Below are 16,637 nucleotides of genomic sequence, written 5' to 3' on the forward strand. Positions count from 1 at the left end.
GTAATTAAAAACAGGTGACAAGAGAAATTAAATAATAATACAAATTTCTGAGTGAAAGATTGTAAAAGTAACATTTGCAGTTAAACTAAGTTTAACGTTTTGTTCTTAGAGGGATGCTAATCAGCAGCTCATTTGAATTTTCTGCCCATTTTTCTATTTTTCTGAGCCATCAACAACATAATGGGACCTCGTTTACTAAACAACCAGGTATTGTTGGTTGAAAATCTGTGAAACAATGAAAGCAATGAGTACACTGATTCCCATTTATTTTTGCTGACTGCTTCTAATTTCAGTTCAAGTTGATGCAGCATTTGGATGGAAACGTGTCTCACTGAGGGGAAGAGAGAAACTGGATGGGTGAGAGAGGCTGGGGACGAGACGGACAAAAACCAAAGTTAGAGAAATTGGTAGGTGGTGGTGTCGTTCAGTGTTCTGATCGGAGCGATGTAAACGGCAGACAGCAAAGCGGTCGTCAAGTATCTTGAAAGCACAGCAGACGACAAGACAACACAGAGACTTTTATGTTTTAAGTTTTTATCTGTATTTTCTAGATGAATCCAGATTTCATGCAGTCTGTCCCACTACACATGTAGTTTCTCCTGACAGCAGCAGCTGGCAGCAGGTTTGGTTTCTGCAGAGGATAAATGGATAGAGGAAGGTGTTAATTTGTGTTTAGGTTTTTTTTCTCGGTGGTACGTGACTGGTACTCCTCGTTAAATACCTTAGAATTAAGGCTGATAAGGCTACACTGTTTCTTTGCTTAAATGTGTTAGTGTTGGTCCAGTATTTTCTGCATTTCATGTCAGAGTTTAGTCTTTTATTTGTTTGTTTGTTTTTTGTTTTCCCAGTTTGTATCAGTTTTGTATCTTAATAAAGTGTTTTACTTTCCTTCCTTGTGTTTGCTCCAATTGTAAAAAGGCGACTGTAACTCACCTTTAACCCTGTTCATTAAGCGTGTCCTGTGAGCAGCCTTTGACATAACTTTAACATAATCATACAGTTGATAATCAAAACAACAGTTAAAGCATGCTTCACAGAGCACAGATGAAGACAAAACATGGGAAAATAGAACAAAACAAAAAAGGGTAGAATACAGTTCTCACCTGCTGGTGGTAGTAAAAATGTAAATGTTTGTGTGGGGAAATATCTCTTAAGTAGGACTTGAACGTTTAAGATTTGAAAGTAAAGTCTTGTCTTCCCCAGATGTGATGCTGTCTTTGAAAGTCCTGTGTTGCATTCTGGTGCTGTTGCTTTGTGTAGCTTTATGGTCTCGCTTCTTTACATGCGTCTCTGCAACCTGGAGTGTTTCTTTAAGCCTGTTGTCTTTTTTTAATTTTTTTACTTTTATGCATAAATGCATGGTGAGTTGTGGGACATTTAATTTAATTTGAATGGGTTTTCCACTTTAACACCAGTGTGTTGCTGCAGAAAAAAAGGAAATGTGGTGACTTTTTTAATAGCCAAAGGTATAGGGAGACAGGGCCAGAGCAAAGAGACGGTCATAATATGCGACAAAGAACACAATTTGAAATGAACTGGGAACGTCAGTTACATAATATGCATCTTGCACCACTGTCAACCACCAGCACTCCTCAGAGTGAATCCTTTTTTCACTACTCTGCTCTAGTTCAGCTAGACAGCAGCTGTCGGTAGATACTGAGCGTCTTGTTCGAGGACACTTTAGGACAGCTACTGTCATTCACACATTGAACATGGATCTTGTGGTTAAAAGTCTGTACTTACTGTGTCTGTAGTGAACCTGTCTGCTAAAATACTGCGTTAAAGTTGTCTCTCTGTCCTGTCCTGCCTCTGTCAGGTGGGACAGAGTCAACAGACTTCTGCTGAGTTGGTTTTCAGAGTTTGCCTGCGGTCTAACAGCATGGGGAAAAGCTTTGAGCAGGCGAGAATCATCCTGAAAATGGTCGATGTAATGAGATGTGTAGTCGGAGGCGAGGCATTATAGCTGCTGTTGTGTTTGCCCTTTTACTAGACTAATAGACACAGTGTGCAGGGCTTTCCAAAAACCTCCAGCAACAACCTGAATGCAGAATAGTCCATTAAAGTAGACCTCCCTCGCTTTATACCTCCACCTGCATCTGTCTTTCACTGCTTCTTCCTGTCTTTTAAAGTATCTTCTTTCTCCCCCGTCATTGTGTTTGTTTCTTGCTGTCTGTTGTTTGTGCATGTTCTTGCTTTATCTCTCTCTCTCCATCTTTTCTTTTTTCTTTCTCCTCATCCCTATCTTTTCTTCTTCCCCAGCTGTGTTCTTTATGCCTGAGCCCTAAGCTGGCTGTGCTAACATTAGTTGCAGTACAGCTGGAAACTACACACACACACACACACACACACATACATGAACAAACCGACATTGAATAGGGATACATAAGGCATGTTCATGCTAATGCATAAAAACAGTACACACACACCACACACACCTCATTAATACTAGTGTGGCAGCTCAGTAGCTGTCTCCCTGTCTGTCTGGACTGATAAAAGGACACAGAGAGAAAAACCCCTGTGTGTGTGTGTGTGTGTGTGTGTGTGTGTGTGTGTGTGTGTGTGTGTGTGTGTTGGTGCTTTGATTGTGATGATTGTCTGGGTCTTTGAATGGAGCTTTGAGTTTAGAATAACATAAACTTCATACGTCTGTATGTTTGCCTGTTTATTTCAACTTGTTCATTAAGTTTCTGTGTGTTTTGTTGCCTCTGTGTGTTTATTTTTGTACGTATGCACCTTTTTCGACTCCGAATATGTGTTTGTGCCAGGTGTGTTCTTTAGTGTGTGCGTCGGGCAGCACAGGGATTAAACTAGGAGGTGGAGATATATGGCCGCCCGGTGATAGAGGCAGTTGCTGGGTGACAGTTGGGGGTGACTTAGCGACCCGCTGCCAAATTACTTTCTAGGAAGAAGCACAGAGCTTAAGATAGCTCCATACTTATCTGTTATAACTCATGGGGGAGAGGGAGGGAGGGGAGAGGTGTGAGGGCGAGAGGGGATCGGGAGGGGAAGGGTAAGAGACATGCAATGAGGAATATAAGGATAGGAAGAGGACATAGGAGAAAGAACGAAAGGGGGGACGGATGTAGGAAATGTAGAAACAGACTAGTAGGTTGGAAATAAGAGCAGTCAGTGAGGAAAGATGAGTGGTGAAGGAAGGAGAGGAAAAGCAGGGGGCAGAAACATGGAGTTATTAGTTATACCCAGAAAACATCATGATCCTACTGAGGACAGAAATTATTCACACTGGAACACAGTCTGGGCCTGCTCTCCAGCTGTGTCGCTGCACTGAAGTCTAGTTATAATACAGAGGAGGCAGTAAAATGGAGGCTTGTTGTGCAGTCAGGGTGGAAATCACCACCAGACCGCTGCAGGAGGGTCCAGACGACAGTTTGTGGGGTCTGTTGGTTGCCACTTTTCAATTTTTATTATATAATGATCCATGTTTCTGGCAAAATAGTACCTAGCACCTGGTACATCTTGAAACTTACTAGCACTTGTGGCCTGTTATTAGATTAGCCTTAGCATTAGTTTTCTTCAACCCTGTAAAAATAATTTTTTTCAAAATTAAGTTGTGATGAAAAATGTAATCTCTGGCTGAATGAAGCGCTACATTTATGAACTGCACCGGAGTCGCAGGGAGGTGGCCAGGGTGGATGGTGGGTGTACAAGGCACAGGACCTTGACACCAAAGTGTGGGGTTCACATCCTGAGTCCCGTCTGCGGTTAGCTTTCAGCAACAAAGGCTCTTTGGTTAAAGTTAGGGAAAGATAGAAGCTTCGTTTTAAATATTAATAAACACACAGTTTCTCAAGTCACTGCATACTTTTTCTTTATTAAACCAGACCATAATCTTTCCCAAACCGTAACCAAGTGCTGCCAGTGTAAACAAAACCAGAAAAAGGTTTAATAATGCTGTAGTCACAAGAAGTGGATATTATTTTTGCAAGATCAGATATTTTGGCATGGCTGGAGGCAATGTGACGGCAAAATGTACAACTTTTGCCCTGACTAACTTTGCAATGACATTTTCCACCCAAACTTCAGAGTAACTTAACACCAAGTTGGAAACCAAAGAAGGTTGACATTGGAAGATTCTGCACAATCCCTGGATTACTTTTCATGATGTTGTTTTTAGCATTCAGTGCCAACATCTAAAAAATGATCCTACATTTCTACAATATCTGTGGCAACTTTGGTACGGTTAAGGTTGACAGATTGTGATAATGCCAAATAAACTACGGTTTAGGTTAGGCAACTAAAATACTAATACAACTAAAAATAGTGGTATGAAGTTGCTCTTAGAGTGTAGGAAAAACTTAACAATGGGATTTTAAATGATTTTCCCTAACCTTAAGGTAAGAACATTCTCACCCTCCATCTTAAAGCTGGACTTGTGGCTAAACTTTAGTCTCCCCCATCTGGCAGTGAGAGTAATTACACAAACACTGTCAACGCGTGCTTATGATGTATGCCAACAGTGAGCTCACCCCAGGCTCGTGTTCAGAAATAGTTTCAAAAATACTGAGAAATTCCCACACTTCCAAGAGAATAATCCATCATTTCGGGAGCGTAAATGTAATAGCTACTTAGCCTTCTCCAAATCCAAGAGCAGTAACGTGACATCTGTGTCTGCCCTCAGTCCGTCTCTCAGCGAGGAAAAGCTGAAGCTACACCGATGGTCATTCCTGTTTGTCCTCACTGTCGATCGCTTTCTTTTTTTGACTGTAATCCTTCCTCTGAATGCCAAGTTTCTTCTTTTATCTGGAGCATCAGAAACTTTTCTTGGACGCTTCTTAGGTTTTACTCCTCGCTGCTGTAGCCTACTGCGTCGCTACGGTTGCTCCAGAGCCATGTAGAGAGAGAGCTGCACTTTCTTCAATTTCAATTCAAGTGGCTTTATTGGCATGACTGCGTACAATGTTGCCAAATCATATTAACACAAAATAAACAGTAAAATGCTCAACAATAAACATTCTCTCCAATGGACCTTTATTTCTACATGGCTCTGGGCTGCACCCTGCTTCCACTCTGGCAAACCAAATCAAATAAAGTTAAAACCAAACCAATCATTGCTGGTTGGCGTAAAACGCATCATTACCGGTGCGCCAGCGCGGTAATATCATATGTCAAGCATGCACACATCCTGGGTCACACACAAAACCATCCATGCACAGAGACATGCAATCTCATTGTACACTCACAAACACACTCACAACAGCTCTTCTACACACACACACACACACACACACACACACACACACACTTAATCAAGTAAACACGCCTTGACATTGACACTGATAAATGACATAAGCACATACACACTCACTATCTGTCTTACACAAACTCACACTCACACTTCCATGTACACACACTTTCTCTCTTACACTATCTTCACGCAAACACACACGGACACTGACTGACGCTGATAGATGCCAGGTCATTGGCTTGAATGCAGCGACAGAGGCGCCACTTTCCGTGTTGTTACCACAGTGATGGGCGTTGCTCAGGGAAACCATTTTGTGGCTAAAACTGAGATTGAGTTTCCCCTTCGCCGGGATGACAGATAACAAGACCCTGGCAATCAAACCCAGACAGGATCAAACGCTGGACCATCAGTCAGAGCTGACAGCCGACTGCAGGCAGACAGTCAGAGGATAGATAATCCCTGCTAGGAGACGAGGACACAGGAGATAGCAGAGGAGATAGGAGACAAGGGGAAGAAAATGCTGTATTTGTAAGACAAAAACAACCTCAAGAGATTGACTGAAATTGTCTTATGTTATATGTTATATTAAGTGAATATATAGCGGGTAGGTCCTTTAACTACAAAAGGTTTAAAAGGAGGCATTTTGGATGCCTGAATACTTTAAGACCAGGAGGATTCAAGGAGGAACTAGATACAAGCCCTTTTTGTGAAGTTCACTTGATTGTATTTGTTGTCGATGGCAGAATGTTTTGAGAATATGAATTATAGATAATGGAGGGATGTTTTGAGGTCAATTGCAGACTTGTTTTATTTTGAAATTCTGTAAAAGTGCTGTGATTGTATTAAATATTCAGTACATTGCATGACCAATCCACAGATTAAAACAGACTTAAAGGATGTATGTCATATCCATGATCGACAAATGTAAGCTTCTGTCCCAGCAGAGTCTCCATTTAAAATGAACATAAGACGCTATCTGCTGCTCAGGAACTCTTTTTAAAGTGAAATGTTTGTCCGATCTGGTTGAAACTACAAGACGCTGATGACAGTGGGAGGCTACCAGCAGGTCTTGTGGAGCAACCTATGACAGGGCAATGGGCAGCTTCTAAGAGCCTGTTATTAACATTTCTCCATAGTGTGATGTAAGTGTGCTCTGCTGCAGTGTTACTGTTCACAGCTGTTAGCACTGACACAGTAATAGAGGACTGTAGGCAGTCAACTAACTGAGCTAGCATGTTGCAGGGGACATCAACAATAATGGGTCTGCATCGAACCATGACACACCGTGTGCTGATAAGATGTTTGTGTTTGAGAATTATCTTAATGAATTTCCTTTTGTATAGATTTTTGAAAACCAGCTTCTTGATTATTGGGATATAAGGTCAATTTATGGCCATTTTAAAGGTTCCCTGTGGAGTTTTACACCTCTAGTAGCGCTATGGAGCTGTCTTTCTATGGGTGGGTCCCCGTTTAGTTTGTCTTGTGCATGCGCACGAGGACACACATGCACGCCATGCAATACACAGTCCTACCAATGGTGTCGCACTATTCCACTGATCTACAGGTGGTGGTAATGTGCTGCAATGCACCAACAAAGACAGGGAAGAAGAAGCTAATAAACATGGATGTAAATGATGCTGGATTCAAAATACTGAAATTAGCTTTGCAACTGTTTTATGAGGAAGCAAAAGGATGGTGAGTAGCACTGAGTGGAAGCATAGCTTTGTTTTAGTCTCTGTGTGCTGTGTCTATGTCCATATGTTCTCTCGCATGTGCACATGTGCTCACATGCGCATTGACCTGTGACCTGTGTGTGCTTGAGTGTGTGTAAATCAGACAGTTATGAGCAGATTATGTTTCCCAGCATGGTCTGTTGATTAAAGCTGCTGACTAAAGAATACGCTCATTGACATCCAGTCAATAGAGCTTCCTGGAAACCTGATCTGATCAGGAAGGAGCCTGCTGCGGGTTTAAAGGCCTCAGAGCCCCTTCACATGTCTGATAGCTAATGTCTCTCAGACTGACAGCGAAACCCGTGTTGTCGCTTTTCATTTAAGATGTTTACTCTTGATACTTCCAATGTCATGGATCTAATGTCAATGTGTAATTGATCAGAACTTGATTATCCACCTCCTCTGAGTTGTCAAGCGAGACTGTATCATATGTTTTTTTTGTGTTCTGTGGTTCAGCAAGAGAAGCCAAAAGCAGACATAAGTGCAGATTGAGGAGTTCGGTGTTCTGTCTGCCAGCTGACAGGCCTTTACTGTTTTGAAAGAGATGTCACTTTATTCAGAACAGTTAGCTGCGTGAACCACAGACTGAAAAATGTACATTTTAAGCAGTCAACTGAGTCATATGTTGGAGGTAGCTGAGAGGTTTTCCTGGTCAACACTGTAGACATGACTTGACAACACCGTGATGCATTAGTTCTAGCTTAGATGTGCATATCAAAGGCTTCACCTGGTTAAACAACGGTGAAAGTCAAAAATACTCACGTCTATAATTGGAGAGCAGTTTGTGTGTTTGTGTGTCTCACCATTCCTCCACTCCACATTCCTCCAATCTCCTCCAAACCTGCCCCAAAAACGGTTCAGGGGGACGGCCTTTGCACATGGTGTTTGTTCACTATGGAAGCGTATACGGGACTATATTCAAATGATAATGTGAACTTGAAAATTAAAATATAATTCCACAATAGCATTATATTTTTCCACATATTTGTGTTATTTGAGTAAAAATGAAAATGAAATAATCCAATCCAGTTAACTTTATTCACTGTTTTTGGTGAAACTGCATGATGGTGATGATGATACTTTATTTTCAGATCGAGTCTGAAGTGTTTCTTGCATCACAGCAGCTCCATTTGCAACATCATAGAGATCATATTTTATGGGGAAGATATTTTCTGGTTTTCCCTCTGATGTCCTCCGACTGCTCTGCTTTAACGCTCTGTGATTTACGGAGTTTCCTGATGGACAGACAGCTTTAAGTAACCGCTAACTGCTGCTTAACTAGTTAGCGGTCCTATTAGCTGACTCTGCCCGGACCGGGAGCTCAGAGCGCCGGCTTAGTGATTATGTTTCCACCGTCAGCACAGGAGCTTTGGACCACAGAGAGGAGGAGGTTTTCATGGCCGACATGGAATACAGTACTGAGGTCATTTTCAGCGGCTCAGACCAGGACTCAGACTCCAAGGGGGGTCATGGGAGGCTGGGGTACAGGCGCAAAAGTCTCAGGGGTCACGGGAAGGTCAAGGGAAAATGTTGCAGTGCTTAAAACTAACAAACATTTTCCCCTTACATAGCTTTGAACATATATAACATATTTTTTTAAGCTGCGATGCATCACCAAACTAAGTGTTATCTGCTTGTTCCAGGCATGGTCACACCTGCATCTTCACTAGAATAAGATAATTCCATGTGTTTTGGAATACAGTTTTGGTTGTTTCAGTAGTCCTCTGAATCAATTAACCATTTATCTTTCAACAGCACGTGATGGGGCACAGTATCTTTGTGTAGTTATTCTTAGTTTGTCACTTGACTGCAGACACCTTTGAAATTTCTTTAAAAATGAGAGCGGAAGTCAGTCTCTATATCTAAGACGGACATCTTTAACTTGTGTAGAAACAGGAGGTCTGCTTTAGATAAGAACATTGTGATATATATATAGGGGTGGGTGGTATGATGGAGTAGTTTTAGGAACTACTCTTATTTGCTCTCTTGCAGAGAGTTTGTAAAAGGAGATGATAAATATAGGTAAATATGAAGCTGGTGTCTTATGGTCACCATGAAGTTGCCAGGTAACCAGTGGAGACTCCAGGAAGTGACTAGCCTAGCCAAGAAATACTATGGCACAACTTGTGGGTTTTTGTATGAATTAAACAAATGACATATACTGTAATGTGTTAATTGTGAGCTTTAGAGAGAGCCAGGCTAGCTGTTTCCCTTGCTAAGCGTTATATTTACGATACAGACATGACAGTGGTATCGATCTTCTCATTTAACTCTCACCAAGAAAGCAAATAAGCGCATTTCCCAAAATGTCTAACTATTCCTTAAAATTTTCCATCATGGTACATGTAATTTGATATATCAGTATTGATACATAATGTCACTTGAGAAGCCATTTATACAAATGAAATAAGCAGAGCGTCTAATCTGTTTCTGCTTCAGTGAAATCAGGGAAGTTCATTAAGTTCAACATTGCAATAAAGGAAATAGTTGTAGTACTTTAGTAGTAATTACTTATAAAAAGGAAATTGTTACATTACAAGATTACTGCCATTAAAAAGCAACTCTTTACATTACAGCATTACTTACTGAGAAAAATAACTCGTGAGAGTACTTTCACATTACCAAAATTGAAAACACCTTTGCGATTCCTTGCATGTCGGTTATATACAGGGCGCATAGCCTACAGCACTGCCTTTTGAATGTAGTGACTCTACCGTCATTGCATAGCCTAGTCTACAGCCCATAATCTGTAACTCTGCGGGCTAATATCAGGAATGACAGACGCAGTATCCCCTTTACAGCTCGATTGTGTTTGATTACAAGTAAACATTAGCTACATTAAGAGCGAACCGGGGCTCAGGGAAATACGGTACAATTTGAACAGTAACAGATGGATTATTTCAAAACGTAACTAAATAACTGATTACTTGAATTGCAAAACTAACGCGTTGCCTTACTTGTTACAACAAATTCAGAGTATACCTGAATTTTTAATTCCTAGACCACAGCAAAGCACCAAATGTGCTGAAGAGAGGATGTTGCGATAAAACGCAAATAGGAACAGTGAAAATATTTTTCTTTAAAAAAGAAGCCTTGCTGTGTTTCTTTCGTTCTAGCCTTGTACTTTTTTAGGTGCAACATTCATGAAACTCGACACATAAATCACAAAGTACACTATAATTTCAAGTAAGATAATAACAGAAAACTGTAACTTTTTGCTTTGCCAGCAGCTAAACTGTCCTTCAGAGGTTTTGACTTTGTTGAATTTTAGACACAGAATGGAAGAATGAAACACCTTCCACAGCATGATTATAACTTTCCCTCTCTGTCCCTGATATAAAACCCAAACCCAGCAGCACCAGTTTAATTTCCTTTGTTCTCGGCCCTCCGTGCTAGCAGTGTCACGGCAGAACGTACTGTAACTGTTCATTCCTCAAGCCATGTTTATTGGAGGAGTGTCAGCTTCTCTGTAATTACAAGTGACACTTGACAGCTACTTGTGTAACATAGTCAGAAAGGATTTTGCTGAACTCACTCCAGAGATCGAAATGGTATCTTTGTTTCTGAACAAACAGACAGTTATGTTGGCAGGTATTATTATTCTTTGGTTCCTCTTGAAGTTTCCAGTCGGAGTGCTAAGATGTTTCCCTGTAGATATTCAATATATCACAATAAAAACCTAAAGCTGAAAATCTGAGTTTAGTTTAGTTTTACAAACAGTGGTTTACAGGGACATCTACTGTACGGTATCTCACAGTCAAAGTCAAATAGTTTGAATCAGTATGCTTCAGCCAAAGTGCTGTTGGATGGTCGAATAGCATCTGAAACACCTGATCTGATTCGCTGACTCGACAAAAGCAGTTTTTTCCTCTGCTGGTGGCACGCTAACTTTTATACTGCGTTGAGTTTTGCTTTCTCTTTGACCTTTGCCTCTGACAGGCTCATAGCAGGCAGGACCTTTTTGATGTTTGGCAGACAGTCAATAAGAACATGTTAGTCACGTGACACTGACACCTGTCGAATCACAAATCTGATCCAGCGCAAAACAGTTCTGTCATCAGTGGTGGCCGTCTGTTGCTCAAGTTCTGTTTTAGTAGCCTTGAGTTGACTTGACGAAATGTAGGCTAATCCTGATCTCGCATGTTAGCTGCATTTTTTTTGCTATATTATCATTTTTCAAATTGCAGTTACTGTTCATACAGCAAGTGAATGTCCTAATTATTTAAATGCTTTGTCACTAGTGACAATACTGTATATATTATGAAAGTGTCTGCAAAACCATGATGCTTTATGTCATTGAAACTTCATTTAAAGTCAGTAATCTCTATCAAGTCAATTTATTTATAGAGGATAAATGTTAAACTACAGAGTTATAATAAATACAAAAAATAATAATGAAAATGAATAATAAACAGATAAATACAAAGCTGCAGAGAGAACGATTGGAAAGTAAAAACAGAATAGTCAAAGAAGTCATAACAATCAAAAAACTTAAATTAAAAAACAAGTTTAAAATGCACTTTTTTGATTTGATTTCACGTTATCAGAATATTTTTCTAAAATGTTTCTAACTGTTTCACATACATAGCAAAACACAACATTTCACCAAAGCAAATACTACAGACATACTGTATATAACATCAGACATTACGAATATGTGGCTGCAGTGCAATCATTTTAACAGCTCCGTTTCCATTCAGTGCTCCGTCTACACAGGAGCTCTGAGGCCTTCTGAGATCTCTGAGAACTCTGATTTAATAGTTTGACGGACAGTATTTTCGGTCTAGTCTGTGGGACTCTAAATCTTCAGTTTTACTGGTGTTTTCATTATGAACGCTATTTATATCACCAAACAAGTGTATCCAATTTTCGTAATTATTATTTGGCTGCAGTAGTTATTAATAATAATTAAGTCCTGATAATCTTTCCCATCACTACCTTCCATCCTACATGATGTTAACTCCCCTGCTGTTTGGTCCTGATCATCTGCTGTCGTTCAGTATGGAGTCAGACTAGAGCTAATCTTTTCTCGTGTAGCTTGGAGCCATGCCTATAGCTAGTGCTAATCTCTTAGCCTACAGCATTAGCCCGTGCTAAGGCTAATCCCGTTTTGTGTAGCACTGGGCCGCACTAATGCTAATCTGCTGTTGTGTAGTCGTGCCAATGCTAATCCAGCTGTCAGTCAGAGAAGTACTGACCGGCAGGGAGACGAGAAGAGTCCCTGTCTGCTGCTCACTGGTCCAACTCTCTCCTCCTTCACTCTTACCCCCTGCTTTGAGTCTGACTTTACGTCCTGTATCTAAATCATTTCTGATCATTACCTTTATTAACATCTGGCATCTCTGCTTTCTTTTTCTCACTCCACCTTTCTGTTTCTCTCACTTCCATTTCTCCCTTTCTATCTGACTACATTCCAGATCATCTCTTTCCTAATCCATCCCTCTTTCCCAAGAATGTCACACATAAAGGTAGCTGCTTAAAGCTACCCTAAACCTTTGCTCACCTACATTATAACAGTGGTGTTGCAAACGTTGTAAATGCATGCTTTTTGTGATCATGAGTTTACTAGTGTTGTTTCTTTTACCTTATTACTGTTTTATAAAGTGCTATATAAGTAAATTTCACTTGCATGTGTTTCTTAGAGGATAAAGCTGGCATTATTGTCCAACAAGTATAAATGTGTTAGTCCATGTCTTAATACTTTCTTCCTTCTCTACGCTGTCTGTGGCTCTCAGCTCAAAGCCCGCTGGTTCCTACTGAAGATGTAAATCTTTGAAAATATGCTGTAAAGTTTCATTTTCAAAAAAGGCTCAATTATTCACTAAAACAGCTGGACACTAGTTTTTGGCAAATGTTACTAAACCAAGGGTAATGTGCATTTGTTGGGGACTATTTCCAGCGGCGGATGAATCCACATGTGGTGCTGTGGTGAGTGTTTGGGGCAGCAGGACGGTGTGTGTGGGACTGAGTCAGAATAACCTACAGTGTGTGTGTTCATGGTGCTGAAGGAACATGTCGCCCAGTGCAACAGTGTTTTTGGACAACAGTGGAGCTCTATGGCACAGAGGAAGACGATATATCAGGCTTGGGATACACACACAATACTTATTAGTAGATACATTGTTGGTTTAGGTCTGCACATGGGATTTGTTGACAATAAGAAAATATGTATAATATCACCAGACTTATCATTAAGAGTTAAAAAAAACTAAACAAAAATACTGTTTATATGTGTACACACATTTGATGTCTTGCTCTTCTTTTATTAAAGCACGCACTGGGAAATTACCATTCAGAGTTACTTAAGTTACATTTTTTGGACTTGCATCTTTGAATTAGATCGGTTGGAAGTTTCCCAATCTCCTGTTCTCTCCAGTTACCTCCTGTTGATTTGATTCTCTGGCTAGACAGCTTCCTGTCCTGTCGTTGCTAAAATTCCCTGCTTTCTACTGTCTGAACAAAACAGCTTGAAGTTTCCCCAGTGATCCAACACACAGTCTCTTCCTCCTTCCTCCTCCCACTCACTCTCTCTGTTATTCATGTTATTTTCTGCTTATTTTTCATGAACACTGTTGTTTTTCTGCCATCGTCCATCATGTTGTGTTTTAAAGTCATTTAGATTTTGTTATCTAATTTAATAGCACCTCATCATCAGGACTCTTGTATTTTTTTTTTTTTTTTTTTTTTTTGAAGCCAGTTATTACAGCTCTCCTTTTTCTGTCATTTATCTGTGCTGCTCAAATTGTGTTTCTGCCATGTTCTTCTGTTGTGGCTGCATATTATCACCTTGTTTAATTACCTTACTTGTATCTTTTATGGCCACGCAAACTAAATAAAGTAAACAGAAGTACATCCCTGCAGGCCTGGAGCCAATTCAAGTTTATACATTTAGAAAATGGGATTTCTTCAAATAAAAAATGTATTAGAGAAAAAAAAAAATTGCCAATGCATAGAATGTGATGCAACTTTTCCTACCAAAGGCGAGCAGTCACCTACGCTACACCCACACCACTCTGACATCAAACTTGGAGAAAAATTCCACCTTCAGGCGTTTTGTTGGCACGATGTTATATATCATCAGTCTGTGATGTTCGCTGTGTTCCAGTTCTTCTCTGAAGAAATGTTCTAATTTATTTTTTAGGTATACCCACTTTCCTTACTCGTCAAATTCATGGTTTCTTGCATTTCCCAGAATGCCAAAGTAGATACCCAAGAGAGCAAACATGAACAATCTGCTGCAGGTTACAGTGTGTAGGTGGACAGGGTGATGGGGAACATAAGAAAGTAAGATGAGTTTTTCTAGCCGAGAAAAGCGAAAGTCATGCCTCTTACTCAAAACACATCTTTTTCATCTGTTCGGCTACAGAAAACGGCGTTTCTCCTTCTTTGATGGATTTTTCCCTGTATGATTGTTAGGTCTAACCTCAGTCAGGATCTTTTTCCTAAGTGTTTTTATTCCTCTTGCACTTACTTTCATTTACTTACATTTTCCATTTTCATTTTCCACATGTCCACTTGGACAGCATGCGTTTGAGTTCGAAGAAATATGTATTAATAAAATGATTTATTAAGTGAAAACTATAAAATAATATACGTTTTAATGCTGCTGAACTAATGTGTTCACATATTCCAATACTGTTCAATGCAATGCAAAAACGTTGAACGTCCCTCCCTCCCCTCCCTCCTCTCTTTCTTTTACTCCTCGCTCATGTCTCCTCCCCCTCTTTCTACTTGTCTCCTCCCTCCCCTCCCCTCCCTCATTCATCTCCTCGCTCTTGACTCCTCAGCCCCTCTCTACCTGTCTCCCCCAGTTGAACTGTATATTTTTTCAATGAACATTTTCCACAAAAATAACAGAAACATATGGTCCATGGCTCTCCAAATACTCTTTCAGACGTGATTCAGCAGTGTAGTCTCTATTAGTCTCTCTATCTAGTCTCTTTGGAAGAGCATATCAGCGTTTCCTGGCTCCTGTGAGTAATTATCACTAAAGTGAATGTACCTCAGAATCTGCTCAAATCTGTTCACTGCCATTTGCTATCAAATGAAGATGAAGTCATTCCACTCATGACCAGTACATTCTTGATCTTGGGTTACTGAGGCCACAATGATTCCTAGAAATGTCTTCATTTCGTCCTTTGTCAAGGCCAGATTTTATTTTCCTTTTTGGAGTGCATACAGGTTTGAATTGTGCACTATTTCATTTATCAGATCTTGGGGATGTTCCCTCAACATTCACTTTCCACGCTCCTAAAAAAGCAAGCAAGTCTCCCTCAAACCGGTTGTCTTTAGTTTTCTAAACATTTGTGCTTTTTTTCTGTCCTGGAGCTCTGTCAGGTGGCGCACCCTCAGCTCCACTGTCACTACTGCTAGCATTTGCTAATCCTTGTTTTTCTGGCAGCCATTCATCATCACTGCCTCTAACATCATCCTCACTAGACTCAGATGGGATTTGCTCCACTATCCTGTAGGCCTCTCTATCACGCACTGCACTTGAGCTCTACAAAATATAAAGACACTCACATAATGGAACTAATCTGCACAAAATATTGTTTTTGTTACAAACACTATAAGTAATATAATAACATAAATCAATTGATTTACAGCCAAAAAAGTTACTGCAGATGAAGTATTTTCCAGAACAACCAAGTCGCAGTAATAGCATGAATTGCGATACATGATAATTAATCATAATTTCCTCCCAACATAAAATCAATACTTGGAAATTTTAACAATTTTATTACTCCTTAGTTGTTACTTGATGTTACCAAATTGTGTTTACCTGCAAGGGTCTCCTACTATAGAAGGATTGGAAGATGTACCTGAGCTGCTCAGCGTTTCTGGCCTTCCATCGGCCATCTTGGTTTCGAGAAATTTGTATTGCACTTACAATGGCTGGCCAGTGGGTGGCAGTGTATGGGATGACGCACTAGCGTCCACTGTGGTGGCTGATGCAACTATACTATCAAAAAATGCATATACAAGAAAACTGTATTTGAATAGCTGTCCACCGTAGTGACTGCTATGCGTGTTAATTTATCCAATTAAATATGAATTTTGGTGACGAGTTAACCTCTCACATCATACAAAACTAAATAAATTGCACTTGACCTTGTTAGCTCAGGGGTTGTAGAAGCTAGCAGGTTAGTTGTTTGGATGTCAGTTGGCAAAAACGTTCCATTTCCTGCAGCACATGGTTGTGGTCTAAGTGGCTGGAATCAATTAATGTCACTCTTTTCCTCCACCTCCTGAACCAACAAGGTGATGGTAGTGTTGGTGAAAGCAAAGTGTCCACGACCACTGAATAGACGGTTGTATTTAGCTCCATGATTCCCCAGGGACTCCATGCTTCTACCATGTCCACTTTCAAGCATTCAAATCAAATCCAATAGTTTGATAAAATCCATCCTGAACATATAATCCAACTCAGTTTAGAGGACAAGATGATCTAACTGCCATTTCACTCCGCCTTTTAATTTTTAGAACACCGAAACTGTTTCTGCACTTAAACTCCTCTGTAGCTGCAGATGATATCTTGAAATTTCCACAGAAATAAGACACACTATTATATCCTATTTTTAATATTGTTTAATCTGCTGTTTCTTTCTTCTGATAAATCGCCTGGTCCATAACATGCCCATCACAATTTCCTAAATCCCAAGGGGATGTATTAACATGTCTTGTTTTATCTGACCAAC

At 40.1% G+C, this 16,637-nt stretch overlaps 1 protein-coding gene across 14 annotated transcripts in view; it reads left to right on the forward strand.

Annotated features, from left to right (window-relative positions):
- The window catches only part of si:cabz01090165.1 (uncharacterized protein LOC100333421 homolog), a 359,346-nt gene that overhangs the window by 119,398 nt on the left and 223,311 nt on the right, over positions 1-16,637 (forward strand). Inside the window, exon 1 of one of the 14 annotated variants that reach the window (XM_044202659.1) lies at positions 387-407. The exons of the other annotated variants lie outside the window; for them this stretch is intronic. The gene's annotated coding sequence lies outside the window, so the exon portion shown is untranslated. Of the gene's footprint in view, positions 1-386; positions 408-16,637 lie in introns of those variants that run through there. 14 annotated transcript variants of the gene reach the window in all.

This window comes from Siniperca chuatsi, linkage group LG7 (genome assembly GCF_020085105.1).
Source record: "Siniperca chuatsi isolate FFG_IHB_CAS linkage group LG7, ASM2008510v1, whole genome shotgun sequence".
Classification (NCBI taxonomy): Eukaryota; Metazoa; Chordata; class Actinopteri; order Centrarchiformes; family Sinipercidae; genus Siniperca; species Siniperca chuatsi.